The 15,310-nt window shown below is 43.4% G+C and overlaps 1 protein-coding gene across 5 annotated transcripts in view; it reads right to left on the reverse strand.

Annotated features, from left to right (window-relative positions):
* The window catches only part of rerea (arginine-glutamic acid dipeptide (RE) repeats a), a 132,734-nt gene that overhangs the window by 106,144 nt on the left and 11,280 nt on the right, over window positions 1-15,310 (reverse strand). For 3 of the 5 annotated variants that reach the window (XM_067591998.1, XM_067591995.1, XM_067591992.1), the window contains exon 2: window positions 7,561-7,650. The exons of the other annotated variants lie outside the window; for them this stretch is intronic. The gene's annotated coding sequence lies outside the window, so the exon portion shown is untranslated. The remainder of the gene's footprint in view (window positions 1-7,560; window positions 7,651-15,310) is intronic. 5 annotated transcript variants of the gene reach the window in all.

Here is a 15,310-nt window from a genome sequence, read left to right on the forward strand (position 1 = left end):
TTCGCTTTCATGACTTTAGTCCGCCTCTCAGTCTGTCAGCGTCTCTGGCTGTCCAACCCATGCTCTTCAGAAGAGCCACTATTTTAACACCAGGCTCATGCTAACCACTTCAAACACCTCCACAGCCCAACATAAAGAACCCAAAGATAGCCTGTTCTGCATTTTCACTATTTCCATAATCAGAGGCGGGTGTCAAGAGTGTTAGGATGTGAGCAATGATTCCAAAAGGGGGCGTCCAAATAGTAGAAAACAAAGTGCTACAAGAAATTTATTCCAGTATTAATAATTACACCTCTTTATGGAAAATGCGCCTACAGGAAACAACTCGGTAAAACCTATAAGATCACGGAACGATATGCACAATCTCGAGTCAGCTTGGCAACCACATTTGGCAACCAGCAGAAATCTGACTCTTCTGTCCAAAATGGCTGTGTGTTGGTCATCACGGCTGACCTTAGCCACCTATCAAGCCAATTGAAAGCGATTACCTGGTGATTAGTCTGCGTTGTGAGGCAGCTCCATTAACCTTTGAGAAACAGAGTGTGGAGGCTGCAGTGTCTAGCCAAGTGGAACGCTCTCCTTACTGCCTCCGAAAAAAGACATGAGTGAGGTGAGTGAGAGAGAGAGAGAAAGGGAGAAACTCGGTGTGACAGTAGAGCAGCTCCTATTAGGTAAGCACATTGAGCCATCAGGCCGGCACATTCATCAACGCACAGAATGCCAGTCAGCAGCACCAGCAGGCTAGCCCACCTCTCTCCCGCACTACTGTTAGTAGTGAGATGGGGAGGGTGGGAGAGTGACAGGGAGGCATTTGCAAAGCAGATTTGGACCACTCTCCCCAGCATTTGGCAGTGCGAATGTTTCTGTGCATGGTTCGGGTGGTTTTTACAAGCAGTTCCCCTGCACTAATAGACCGGCCCATGGGCTGCTAATGATATCATTATCATACATGCACTGTGATTGTTTGGACACAGGGTGTGCCAAGATCAATGGACAGCAAAATCTGGATCAATTGATTAGACTGCTGCTGTTAAGCTGCTAAAACATATTTTGGTGCACAGTCAATGGGATGGGCTGTGAATGAACTGGGTTATGCCTGTTTTCAGAGTGCAGCATTCACACATTGGGTAAGGCAAGCGGATTAACGCCATATGAGAAGTGAGCTAAACTGGCAGGGCTGATGAGCCTCCATCTCTCATCTTCACGTCAACCACAACCACTACCACACAGCAAGCTTCAAATTAAGGGCTAAAACTATATTTTAACATTCCTGACTAAGTCAAAACAAATGAAAATGTGTACAATATTTCTGTTGTCCCTTTGTCACTGTGAATAGTCACGCCACCATCATGTCTAAGCGGTTTTATTTGAAAAACCACCTAACAAGCAGCGAGTGTTTTCACTTACACACTGTGCAAAGCCAGAGCGGTTTTGTTAAATATGCATGATTGAACATTTGACTACAAAACACCAGAGGTTGGAAGAATATCATATCATGGTACATTAGACTCTTCCAGTGGCATTGCATCAATATAGCATTAAGATTGTAGGACAATATAAAGTAGAATGATATACATTTTTTGACACTAATGTTGAAGCATGCGACCAGGTTGTGGACAGACATAAAGACCAAAGTGAACAAGTAGATGTTGTGACAAAGTTTCTGTCTCCTGAGGTGGTGGGGCATTTCAAAAGATTTCTTCTCGTCTTCAGTAGCAAGGGTTGAGATTTGATTTTGAACTATGTGTTCTGATTTATGCTATCAGTGACCAGTACCAGTCAAAAGTTTGGACACATGTTCTCATTCAAGGGAATGGGAAGGTGTGTCCAAACTTTTGACTGGTGCTCTAAAGAGTAGGCTTGATCAGGATCATTAAATTAAAGTGGTAAAAGCACATAAAATTGAAAAAAGTGGTAAAAGCACATAAAATTTGATGCGCAACCTGACTTACAGCTAATTAGATTCCTACATGCGTTGAACTTTGCCTTGTTGCTTTCTTTAATAAAGTGAAGCCACACTTTTGAGTGTTTACCGTGGTCCATCTTTCATTACTGTAGTGACATTAGCCATGCATGCTCATATCTAAACAAATCGACAAGCTGTTGCGTTGATGAATGACATAGACAATCCTGGCAGATAACCATGTCCTTGCAGATGTGTAGCCTTTGTTTGCAATTATAAAGCGTTATCGGGTACTCGGTTCTTGGCATTTGGATCACTATGAATGAATACAATCCAATAAATTAATTAACTGTAAAGCCTAATGTTCAATTTTGGCTGTGTCACGGATGTTTATTGGTTGTGGACAAAACAACAGAAACAGACGACAACATAATACAAATCAATGTAGCAAAACAAGAGAAGACAGCCTCAAAATGACCACAGCATTGAATCAGCATCTCTCTTAAAGTCTCACCAAAAATGCATCTTCCTATCATCACAAAAGGTACCATTTATTGCAGAGCTATTGCATTGGACTGCATTACATTTTATGGATATCAATTTATCGCATCCACCTCCTGTATGGCGTTCATGCTTGAATAATAAGCCTCCTCTCGTCTATTCCTTCCACTGACTTGGTCTCAATCATGACTGTAATTTGAGAGCAGCCTGATTGTGTTAGGAGGTAGCTGATTGCGCTGATGAGCAGAGCGCTGCTGAAGAGAAGAAATTGGGCCATACAGACTGAACAAATAATGACATCAATAACAGCCGGGGTGATGTAAGGTTGTCAGAGAGACTGTACTCGTGTTTAAATGATTGCCCTGTCAGCCACCCTGCGAGATGCCAACTGGCCAAAAAACAATCCTGTATGACTTTATCTCTACTGCAGCCTTTAACTAATAACGTCGCCAACAGTAACACTTTAGCAACGCAGCAGCAGCATCTAAATCACACTTTAGTGAGGCCAATCTATCTACAGGGTTAACTCTATCTGTCGCTTTCCCCTATCAGCATCCTTTAGGCGCCATCATGCAACTTATTCCAGTATACAAAGGCTAATGCAGGTAAATCAAACCTATTGAACTTGAATGCTTGACACTAAGCTTCCCGGCACACTAGCTAGCTCGAGTGGGCGAGAAATGAACCTTGTTATGTGTCCTGACACTGGGCCCTGCTCCCCGGCAAATAAAAACATGCCTCTCACTTACTGGCTGCCTGCGCCCACAGTCCCATACATCAGCATTATAAAGGAGCTCGGCAGCCTCAAGGTCAGCTCAATTTCCTCCTGCCGTTATGAAGTATCAGAATCACAGCGAGAGGGGGCACCCACACACATGTAAAGAAATGATTTAGGGAGAGAGGGAGAAAGGGAGGGAGAGAGAGAGAGAGAGAGAAAGGAAAGGAAAGGGGGTGGGGGGATTTGGAGTGTGAAGGAGAGGCGGTGTGTAATACAATGGGGAACTGTGACAAATCACCAGGAGAGAACCAGCCTCTTCTACAGTAAAGATGTGTGAGTGCGGGCATTTGTGAGAAAATGTAGAGAACATTAAGCCTACTTGCTCATTCCACACTCTAAAAGAATATAGTAGTCGGTGGTATAAGTAATGGGATTGAACATTTTTTTGTTCAACAAGCCGATTCCGCTTGTATAATCGCTCAAGTGTAGTCTGTGAAACTACAAAGCAATTAGACCTACTGAATACTTGTTTCAGAAAATGTGAATACGATGTTTACCATTTACTGTAATTAAATTGTAAGCTGTTACATGGGCATAACAGCGACCTAATGCAACCCTAATGCTTTTTTTTTTTCCTTTTGAGATCTGGGCCCATTCATCACATGCCCAAGCAATTTGATAAATTACACAGAAGCATGAAAGCTGATCATGTGCATGGCAGAAGAGTGTGGTGCGTGTGTGTGTGTGTGTGTGTGTGTCTCTGCCTGAGTCGGCAGTCATCCTTGGCTGCCTCGCTGGCTGAGGTTTGACACCTTCAGCTAAGAGCCTGGGGAAATAACAGCAAATTCACTTAATGGCACCACCTCATCTATTCCTCATACAGGGAGAGGAGGAGGAGGAGGAGGAGGAGGAGGAGGAGAGAGAAAGAGAGAGGGAGAGTTCCTTGAGGTGTTACAAAATGGCTGTGCGCTCTCGGCTGTGCTGCCATCTCTCCCATCCGTGGGGGGTGCAGGTGTGTGGGTAAACACAGAGTGCATTGAGATCCATCACCGGCCTTGGTCGGCCACCAGCTGTAATTTGCCGTCAACTCTGACCCCTTTGTGAAAAGCCCGGCCTGCCTGTGCTCTCTGCTACGAAGCTTTTTGCGGTGACAGCGCAATCTGGTTTGATGTGTGTGTGTGTGTGTGGTCGCATGTGGGTGTGTGTGATGATCTGTACTTGCAAAGACAAACAATATACAGACTTAGATCCGGTGACGGTGTGCACGGCTGCAGGTATGTGCATGCGTGTTTGTGCAGGTGTAAGTAAGCATGCATTGGTATATTAGTGCGTGTCTACAGGGAGTGTTACAGAGCCAGAGGTATAATGGCCTCACTCCATCTTTGTGTGAGGTATTGCAGAACAATCCAAAGCAGAGCACCGCAGCTGGGAGGGAGCATGGGCTGGCTTGCAGTTAGATAACATCTCAGGGTAACAGCAGGTATGCTATCAGTGCAGCCCCAATCCCCTTAGGGCTATTTTCAGAGCCTCTGACCCCAGCGTGACTGGCTGGGTGACGTCTCTGTGCCAGCAACACAGGAAAAGCAAAAACACAAAAACCACGCCGCTGCTTCCTCTCGTCTGCACATCTCATTCCAGCAGCTTGAACAGCTCTGCTATTGTTCTGATGTTTCACTACAAAAAAAAAAAAAAAAAGACACTTCTAGCTGACATAGTTTGGCTGCTCAATGATATGTTTACAAGGACTGCAATTTATTGATAATTTGTCCAATTGAGACAATCCTATTAAATAATAATAAATAAATTGCCATATTTCCCATTGCCATTGCCAAACAGAATATTCCAATTACCATAACCCGTATATAGTCATAGTGTAATCACATTAAGACATGTATCCTGATTGCCTTATTGAACAGAATTCAGATCTATGTGCATCTTAATGGAATGATGAATCACGAGCGGATTGACAGTTTTTTGTAGCTACTGTATCAAACAGCTTGATAAAAACAGGCTCCACCATCTGACTCAGCTTTCATGTCGCTGCAAGATGAACAGCACAAAGCAGTGTGATTGCAGAATCTGTACAAAGGGTATAACACAGTAGCAACAGAGATATGATGGTATATGAGGTTGAATACTGGAAGGAAACCAATGTTGTCACATAATGTGGAGGCGTCTACGGATATGAATTGAGCTCTGTGGTGAAGAATATAAATGGGAATCCATTCAACAAGTAACCCACAGAAACAGCTACTAAAAATACTACAGCTGCAATTCACAATTATTTTCGTTATCGATTAAGCTGATGATTATTTTCTCGATTAATTGTTGGGTCTATAAAATGTCAGTAACACAAATACCGCAGCCCAACAATATTCTGTTTACTATCATAGAAGACTAAAGAAACTATAAATGTACATTTGAGAAGCTGGAATCAACAAATTTAGCATTATTTTTCTTTAAAAAAAAGAATCAAAACAATGAATACATTATCAAAATAGTTACAGATTAATTTTCTGTTGATCAACTCTAAAACAACGTATGCAGAATAAGGCATAATAAGGTAAACTGTGAGATTGTTGCAGTCTATGTAAATGTCAATAACACCATCACTCAATCAATCAAGCTGCAACAGACAGAAAGCTGGAGACCCAGAGGGGATTAGACTTTTAAATGTGTGAGGATGATGTTTTGACCAGCAGATGTTACCTTTAGGAAAGTGTTGGGACATGAATTAAATGGACTAAAGGGAAGCAACACACTAGGAAGTCTCAGAGTCTTGAAATGACAAAAAAATAGGCACAGACTGTCAGCCATAGTGCCAAAAATCTATTGCCGTTGTAAGGCCACACTGTGCTCTTTACATAAATTTCTAGCGGTGGTGTCAGTGTAATAGACCAGCTGATAACGGCTGGGTAATATGTATCAGTAAGTGCATTGGTGCTGGAGCAGAGATGGACGCCTCCTGTGTGTGCTCTCCACTTACATAAAGCTCTCTCCTCTCCCCATCTGAGTGAATGGCTTCCCACTACTTGGCTCCCCACGGTTAGCTTGTCAGCCGCCCGCCCCCCCTTCTCAAATCTCTTTTCTCCGCACCTGCACCTGACACTGCGAGCATTTTGTCACCCACCTCTCCTCATCCCCCTTGGAGTAAATGTTCAGCCCCGCCCAGCTAGCTCCCAGCTAGCCCCTGGGGCACGGGACAATTAAAAACGAGGCAGGAGCTCAGTCGAGTGGTCATGCTGAGTGTCAGATGGGACCTTGTCTGTATCGCTGCAGAGGTAGTGGTGGGGTGGGTGAGTTTGGTATTGATGCCCAAAGAAAATAATATACCATGTCTGTTGTGCTTGAGATCAACGTTCACTCTAGTGCAATGTGATGGCAGCATATCAACACCCTGAAAGCAATGCAATCTGGCTGGAGCGATATATTTGGCCTTACAGAATTCAGACACACACACACACACACACACACAACTCCACCACTACATTCTGGTGTCAGCCAATTACAAGCCTGCCCGGACTGCCCTTGACTACACTCCCTAACCTCCCTCCACAATCCATGTCAAAACCCTCTGCACTGATTTTTTTTTTTTTTTTTTTTGCCTCTCTTGCTCCCCTTTTTTTTTGCTTCTTCTTCTTTTCACTCAGAGTCTCCGTCTTTAGGGTCTGAAATATTTAGCAGCTCCATCTAAATACACCTTCAGGCACCGAGTCAGAGCTGTCTCCCTACTCAGGTAAGAGGTAACGAGACAGAGAGAGAGAGAGAGGGAGAAAGAGGTAGACAGTGGAGGAAGGGTTTGGTGTAATATCTCATCAACATTATTAAATCATTTCTCCCCTTGGCAGTCCCTGGGTGGTCTTGGGTTGTGTTATTTCTCAGTCAGGGTTCAGTGGCCTCGGCTCCTAGGGTTGAGTTTGGACGCTCAGCTAGGCTAGTGCTGTGCTAAGCAGGTGTCAGGGGAGTTTCCCCTCAATTAAGCAAAGGTAAAGTAATGCCTCTCACTGTGGCGGCGCCGTGAATACATTAGTCTTGCTGTCACCATGGGCTACAGCGTCGAGACACGAAGAAGACAGACAGCTGGTTGCTTCAAACGCCGCTGAAGCAGGTTAAGCAAACCAGCATCAGGATTGTATAGTGTTAAAAAAAAGGCTTGTTTCACCTCTTACACTAAGCAGATGAAATGGGCTACGATCTGAAAACCTTAATTTATGTGGATGAATACATCAATATAATCAATTCTAATTAGAGCTGCACGATACTGGAAAAAACTGACATTGCAAATCTGTGACATATATATTGCTATATGAAAAATACAGGAAATTTTACATGCAATGTGTTATTCATGTACAGATATACAATTAACAACCATAATATTCATCATTTGGGTACTTTAAAAGTCTATCATCTCCTAACAAAACAAAACCTAGCCTCCTACTTCCACCACACTTGGTTCAGCCCTCTGCCACCCCTCCAGACATCAGCTTGGACTCCTCCACCTTCGGTTTCACGTATGCGACTCTTGACACTGACATGGACAAGTGGAGAGAGAACAGGTGGAGAGGGATTTGGGATAAACAACACGTTTCTTAATAAACTTTACAGATGGACCTCTGTGTCACAGTTGTGTTATTTACATTTAATCTACCATTTCTAACGATGTTCAAATGTTTGCTAAATCTGCGTGGTGGAAGATAAACAGGCCTCCCGGCGCGGCGGAGGATGGTAAAACTCTCAAACTCAAGCAACAAACAGATTTATCTATATGCCGGCAAGATGCAAGTACAGATAGATCTGGATACTGCAAGTTTTGTGTGTGTGTGTGTGTGTGTGTGTGTGTGTGTGTGTGTGTGTGTGTGTGTGTGTGTGTGTTAAGCGTTTCTTACATTAGGGCACAGGCCAGCCCCCTGACAGTAGCTGTTTAACTTTTAACCAGCACCGGGACTCTGGTGACGGGCTGCACTTGATCAGTTTATCAAACAACCACAACAGGCAGTGTTTATTTTCAGGTTGTGGTAGGCGACTAGTGCTGTCTGCTTTGGTTGTTTGATACATTGATGAAGTGCACCCCTTCACCAGAGCACACTAGGAACTGATCAAACTCTGTGTAACCAAGAACCATTAAATCAGTAAATTATGTAATATCAGCTGTACTTTCATGTAGATTAGTCATGGAAAATGAGAACCTTGCAAGTTTTCCTTTTGTATCAAGCAGCAAAAAAGTTGTAGCACTTCCTGAAATGTGAATATTGCACGTGCTCACATCATGATGTCGATGCTGAAACGATGTATTGTGCAGCCCTAATTCTAACACCAAAACAGTAAACAGTGTAATATAATTTTGTTTTAAAGTTACTGGGAGTTAGGCTAATGAGGTTGTATTAGCTGTCTGAGTGGATGACACTGGAGGACACTGAATCCTTGTGTTAATTAAAGCTCAATGAAATGATGCCGATGAAAAATTAGCATGACCCACAGCCTCAGTGAGGGGACACTGCCAAGAAAATGGATCTCTCTCTTAAGTTGTTTTCACAGCGAGGCTTAAGAGTGGAGACGCTTTTTTTTTTTTTTTTTTTTTTGGAAAAGAGAGAAAATAATTCTAACCAATTATTGGATTAAAAGAGACAAACATCTGAGGAATCAATTACAGCCATAATGAGAACAAAGCAGGTGATAATTGTGTTATTAATGCATGTATTGTGTATACATTAAGTCAAAGCAACATTTAAACCAATCCATTTTGTCTCATAAAAAATAATAAAACTACTTTCTTGACATTTTTGGCCCACACAACCACAATCACCCCACTACTTTACTCTGTCTGACACAGCCAACTGAAAAAGGGGTTTATAAAAATATGTCAACAGCAGCAATAATGCCGTCCTTTGTCAGTCTTTATGTGTGAGTATTACAGTGTGCTGGACAAGCGTATTGAAAAGGGCTGATTGATGGCTTCACTGTAGACTGTCTGTCCACCTCTCTCCCTGATGAGACATGTCAATGTAAAGACACATGAATGCAGCAGCCTGTCCTCCATTTTCTCCTCCTCTCCTCCTCCTCCCTTGTCAGAGGCAGGGAGAATGACGCAGTAAATACAGATGCTGTGTGCACCGTAATTCTGGGGCCTGCTGCCTTTTATCTGCCGTGACAGCTTCTGCTGCTGTCGAAATCAAACGCCTGGGCGCGAGGAAAAAGCTAGTATTCCCTTTAATAAACTGCCAGGGAGAGCAGAGTGAGAGTAGAAAAGGAGGCACTCAGCTCTGCTGTGCACTGGCCGAGCTTGGCTAAGCAGCAGCTGAGGGGAGAGCGCTCCTTCAGGCATTAGCTGGTATTATGCTGCTCACGCAGGCTCAGGCATCCGGCATCATTGTGCCTACCAAGAGCTGTCTGATTGGCCGATGGGGAGTGTTGAATCTAGGGCTGCAATTAATGATTATTTTCATTATCGATTAATCTGTTGAGTGTTTTCTCAATTAATCAATTAGCTGTTTGGTCAATAAAATGTCAGAAAATGATGAAAAATGGCAATCACTGTTTCCCAAAGTCCAAAGTGACAAGATATTCAGTTTACTGTCATAGAAGACTAAAGAAACCAGAAAATATTCACATTTGAGAAGCTGAAATCACAGAATTTGGACATTTTTTTTCTTAAAGAATGACTCCAAATGATTAATCAATTATCAAAATAATTGGCAATTATTTTAATAGTTGACAACTAATCGATTTATCGACAAATCGTTGCAGCTCTAGTTGGATCCTTGGCAGATATATGCAGACTGAGATGAGGACAAGTGTAAGAGATGGTGGGCAGCCCAGTCAGCACCTGCTCTCTGACTCGACCAGCTCCTTTGAGCTGCCAGGGTCAATTAATTACATCCCTCTCTTAACGCTCTCCATTAGGATGAACAGAAATAAATGAAGAGCGGTCTGACAACAAGGGGAGTTCTGAACTGCCCCCCAGCAACATGACTGAGACTCCTCCTTCTGCCTCTCGCTGACTAGGCAGCTGCTGAAACAATGTGTTAAGGACGATAATTCACTAATCAAATAAAAATACTGAACATTTCAGTTACAGCGTCTCAAACGTGAGCATTTGCTGCTTTTCTCCATTGCATATGAATTTAAATCACATTTGTTTGCTTTTACTGTCAATCTGATAAAATAAGATTTTTCAAAACATTATTTTTAACTGTGATACGTTGTGAAGGGAAGACTAGATGAGAAATTATAAAACATAATTGAATTAATACTGAAAATAAGCTTTATTTGCTGCCCTGATGTAGCAAAAACAGACAGGTCCCATCTCCTTAAAGTCTACCACTGACTCATTCAGTGTGTGTGTGTGCGTGTGCGCGCGTGTGTGTTAGGGCTGCTGCTTATAGACAGCTTTTTGTTCTGACCCCACAGCTGTCACTAGCAAAAGAGAGCCAGTCACTGGCAGCTCACATGAGCATTTTTTACACACACACCCGCTGACACTGCAGCAGGGGTGGAACAACAGGGTTGTGCTTTCAGTGCCCCCGAGGATTCTGTTGAGATGCACAACTGCATTAGATAAAGATGCAGGAAGTGTAAATCACTAAATACCTGGTCAGTGTTTAGAATCCCGCTCCGCCATGGCACCCTAACACCATTAACGTCCTTCCTTATAATCCAATTATGAGCCATGTGTGTCCACATCAATCAGCCATTTTCATTTGAGCCTGTGGTCTTCTTTATCACTATTACTGCTGCAGTAATTGAGGCGGCGCTGTGGAGAGGCTATGCAGTTTACCTCCATCTGGGAGGTCAAGAGGAATGCAATTGGTTGACAATGATTATGCTCTGGCTGATTAGGCTATGGGCTACCACTGAATATTTAGCACTGATTAGACTAAGCCCTGCAAAGAGCCATGTGGCTCGCTAACAAAAGGGACAAGCAACAGAGAAAGACTAGCTGAAAGATGCTATCCCAGACTTTAAACGGCTGGATCAATCTGATTTTCACATGTTTATAAACATTGTGTCTGTGGTGATGTTATTTAGCTTTATCATGCGAGGAAAAATGACAGCTGTGAATAAAAATAATCCAATTTCAACAATAACTTACTGTCAAAACAGAACCCTTTGGAAAAAAAAAAAATCATTGCAGGAGAGAAATTAATTGTGTGCAGACATTTATCACTACATGACTATTTTTTCTGCTGAACACTGAAAATTGTGAAACTGAATTGCGGTTGTAAAAATGTGCATGTTTGCCTGTGTGACAGGAAATGATCCATATAGCTCATGGGAAGACAGCGCAAAGACCAGATAGACACATTAATAAGTGATACACAAAATGGCTTCTCTAATCCCCTTGCGGAGATGGCAGCACTTTTTCCTCATCAGTGATTGTGATATTTACACAGAAACTCAAGTGCACTCCTGATTGAAACGAGGGGAGAGGGCGGATGAGGAAACACAGGAGAGATGTCGAGAGAGAAAGAGAGAGAGAGAGAGAGAGAGAAGTGTAGTGAAAGTGAGAAGAGAGGAGAGAGAAGGAGAAATGACAACGAGAAATGACAGCAGGCAGAGCCGAGGAGGGTGGGAGAGAAGGAAAAACCAGATGGAGGAAGGCAGGGAGACGTTCACTTATTTGCAGAGGCGTTAACTGTCTTGATCCTCAATAAAGAGGTGAAACTGATTAGGTTTATATCAAACGGCTGCTTGTAACACTGTGCCTGTCGCTGAGAGCACAAATCACAGTCAAGTCAGGTTTTCCTTGTTTTCCATTTGAAAGAGCCAGCTCTCCCCTCACGTGTCTCTCACTCTCTCCTTTATTCAACGCCGCACAGCCTCCTAAAGCGCCCGGCTTGTCAGAGTGACAGATGCAGACACGACCGCTGACCTACATCACTCTTTTCCAGCACATTAACCCCCGTGTCCCTACACCTTTTACGCAAAAACACAACACAACAACATAGGGAAACACTCCAACACAAACCTGACTGCACAATGAGAACAACCCACAAACCCCACCCTGGTGTATTATCACCCTCCTCCCTGAACGAAAGCTATTCTTAAAATGCCTAAACAGGAGGAGGGGGGGAAAAAAATCACACCGTCAGGCTTTATAAATCACTGTCTGCTCTTCCTAGAGGGACTTTTTCTACCAAGCACACTGACAAAAAAAGATGTTGTGTGAAGTGGAGGGCAAAAAATAAAACAAAACAAAAAAAACACCCATTTTTGTCCACCTTGGAGCCAACATGGAAAGGATCAATATTACTTTAATTACTGTAGCCCATGTTTATGAAATGCAATAATCATTCATTAAAGATGCAGACAGCAGCAAGCAGGCGGCCGGCCGGGCGTCAGGGCTGCGTGCGAGGGTAGGAGAAGGGAGGGGAGGACTGGCGTAAATGATTCATGGTTTGATATCTCTCCTGTATAATGGGCTTCTCCGGGGAGCTGCTGGGGCTCCACTGCAGCGAATGACTGCCTGGCTGGATGACTGCCTGGCTCGCTCTGGCTCTGCCCAGGCTGCTTCTGCCACCGCTGGCTGCTGCCCAAGATTAAAAAGCCTTGCCTACCATGAAAAGCGGCTCAGTGAAAACAGAGAGCGGGGACGTGCACATACACATAAAAGGAAGCGACTTGATTCAATATCGTCTGACAAAGTGTCTGGGGGCATGCAGAGGGGGGGGGGAGAGTGAAGGAGGAGAGACAAGAAAATATCAAAATCCTTCTAGAGAGAAAACATTGGCTGCAGAGATACTGGGGATACTTGTAACATCTAATAGGGAGCATATCTTAAGCCGACCCCCGTCGTCCCCCCTTCACCAGCCTATCACCCCCCCCCCCTCACTCTGTACCTCCTCCTCACCCATGGAAAAGACAGAGGGGGAAAAATGAAGAGATTAAGGTTGTAACGTGTTGGGCTAATCATAACATAGACAGTTTAGTGCCATCTCGCATAATTAAATGCTTTGCACTAACCACCTAATGCATACTAATTTGGAACAATCCACTCCTGGAGTTGGCAGACCATGAAGCTCCCTGCAAAGGAGGTGCTTGTTTCTCTCCCTGCATGTGCATGTGTGCGTTTGTGTGAGGCACATACACACACACTGATTTGCAGAGGAATAAGGTGCTAAAGGTCAGGCCGTGGACTTGAAAGAAAAGGTCAAGCATTATTACAACATGACTAAATAAACAGGCTGCGCACAGCCTCCAGCCCAGCCGCCGTGGATGCTTCAAGTCTCTACCTACACGCCGTACTACCTTCCTGTCTGGCTGGTTGGGATTTCAGGCTTCATCCCTTGTCTTTATCCACATATCCCTCCGGCTCTAAGACAGCTGACATGAGGACTGTCATATCCTGCCTAGATTCTTATCCCCCGCTGGGTTTATTGCTCTCTTCCTCCTGAGTCACAAACACACAAACACGCAGACACACACACACACACACACACAAAGCAAAAGAGAGAGAGAGGGAAGGAGGGCTGCTGGAGCGTGCTTTAAAGCACATTAATATTAATTGCGGCACTAGCTGGAGTGATAACACAGACAAGATGCCCCTGTGAGGGAGCTGGGCGCAGGCAGCCCCTGCTTTTTGTTAGCAGCAACACTCATCTGTTGGATGGCGTGGTGAGACGGCAGAATGATGAGTATTTCATCTTTGAATCGCTTGTTTTATATCAGCAGGGGCCTACCCTCGCCGTTCAGGGGAAATTGTGTTTGTGAGTAGTTACTGTGTGTGTGTGTGTGTGCACTAGGGTTGTTGGAACGAATTTCGGGAGTCAAATATTATTCGAATAGTAAAAAAAAAAGAAATTATACCAATTGATTGCTGAAATTAGTGTTCAAATGTGTATTTTTTTTTTCTCTTTTATAAATGCGTTGGCTTACGTTAGCGAATCTCGACCGTCTGGCCTTGGCCTACTCGCATGCGAAAACAAAATGCTTTTGTCTGATGAACAATAAATTTTCTGAGTCTGACTGAATCACAATCTCACGTTCAATGTGCAAACATTAACCGCTAACGTTACAATATCAGAAATGGCAGAAAGTGAAGCACCCATGGAGATCACCACTCCTGACCATTTAAGAAGCGATGTGTATAAAGTTTTTGGATTTCTGTCAACAAATGGAAAAATGAAAGAAACAGGCCCACATTTAAAGACTTGAGGCTGTGTGACCAGTGCTGCAGTATGACCCAAATAACATACTGATGTAAACAAATGCATACCGACGTGGATTTATTTATATTTCAGTTAAATGTATAGTTTAATTACTACGATCCAGTACGATGAAAGCTTATTTAATATTTATATTTTACTTAACATTCTTCATTTTGTGTTTAAGCTTAATTATTACTTAGCAAGAAAGCTATCACCTCTTTATTGGTAATGCTGTCATGCCCTCTAGTGAACAGAACCACATGCTGATTGGCAATGCGTACGCCTGTGTATACAGTGTGTAGGTACATAGTAAATATTGATAATAGGCTAAATTTGAGCATTAAAAATTCAAACATAATTTGAAAAATAATGAGGAATGAAATTTGAATTGGATTATAGAGGAAGATTGACAGCACAGAGTCCAAATTTAATTTTTGCCAACGGAACTGGTAGATGAAAAAAATCCACCAGTCAAGCATATTTTTTACCGGCCAAAATAATAAATTGCTTTTTTTGTGTCACATATACAGTTTAGCAGAGAGCTGCGATGTCAAGTAGCTGATATTCAGTACGGTAAACAGTGCCGTGAAAGAAGGAGCCTTCGAGACAGTCTGTGTCTGCCGCTCCTTCACCTCAAACCATCTCAAGCGCTCCTACAGTTTGGCGGCACAGTTTAGACCTGCGTAAAAAACATGGAGTGTGTGTCTACACTGTATAGTGACAAACATGAGTAAATTCCTCCGAGCCGTGGTGCCAGATATATGACTATTTTGGTGCAAACATTTATTCGCCAGTGTGGCAAATAGCCCTCCAAGATTTACTCGCCAAACCGAAAATCTACCCGCATTTGGCGCTTGGCAGGTGTTAATATCAGACCCTGTATGTGCATGAGCGTAGGCGTGCACTGACATACACCAGGCACAGATGAGATGCGTCACATAGGCGGGTCAGAGTGGGGTTTTCTGCCTGCAACACAAACTCCGTCTCAGTCATTGTGTGCATATTGAGTTTTGCCAGGTGATAGTGCAGCTGGTTATTCAGGGT

This window comes from Thunnus thynnus, chromosome 6 (genome assembly GCF_963924715.1).
Source record: "Thunnus thynnus chromosome 6, fThuThy2.1, whole genome shotgun sequence".
Classification (NCBI taxonomy): Eukaryota; Metazoa; Chordata; class Actinopteri; order Scombriformes; family Scombridae; genus Thunnus; species Thunnus thynnus.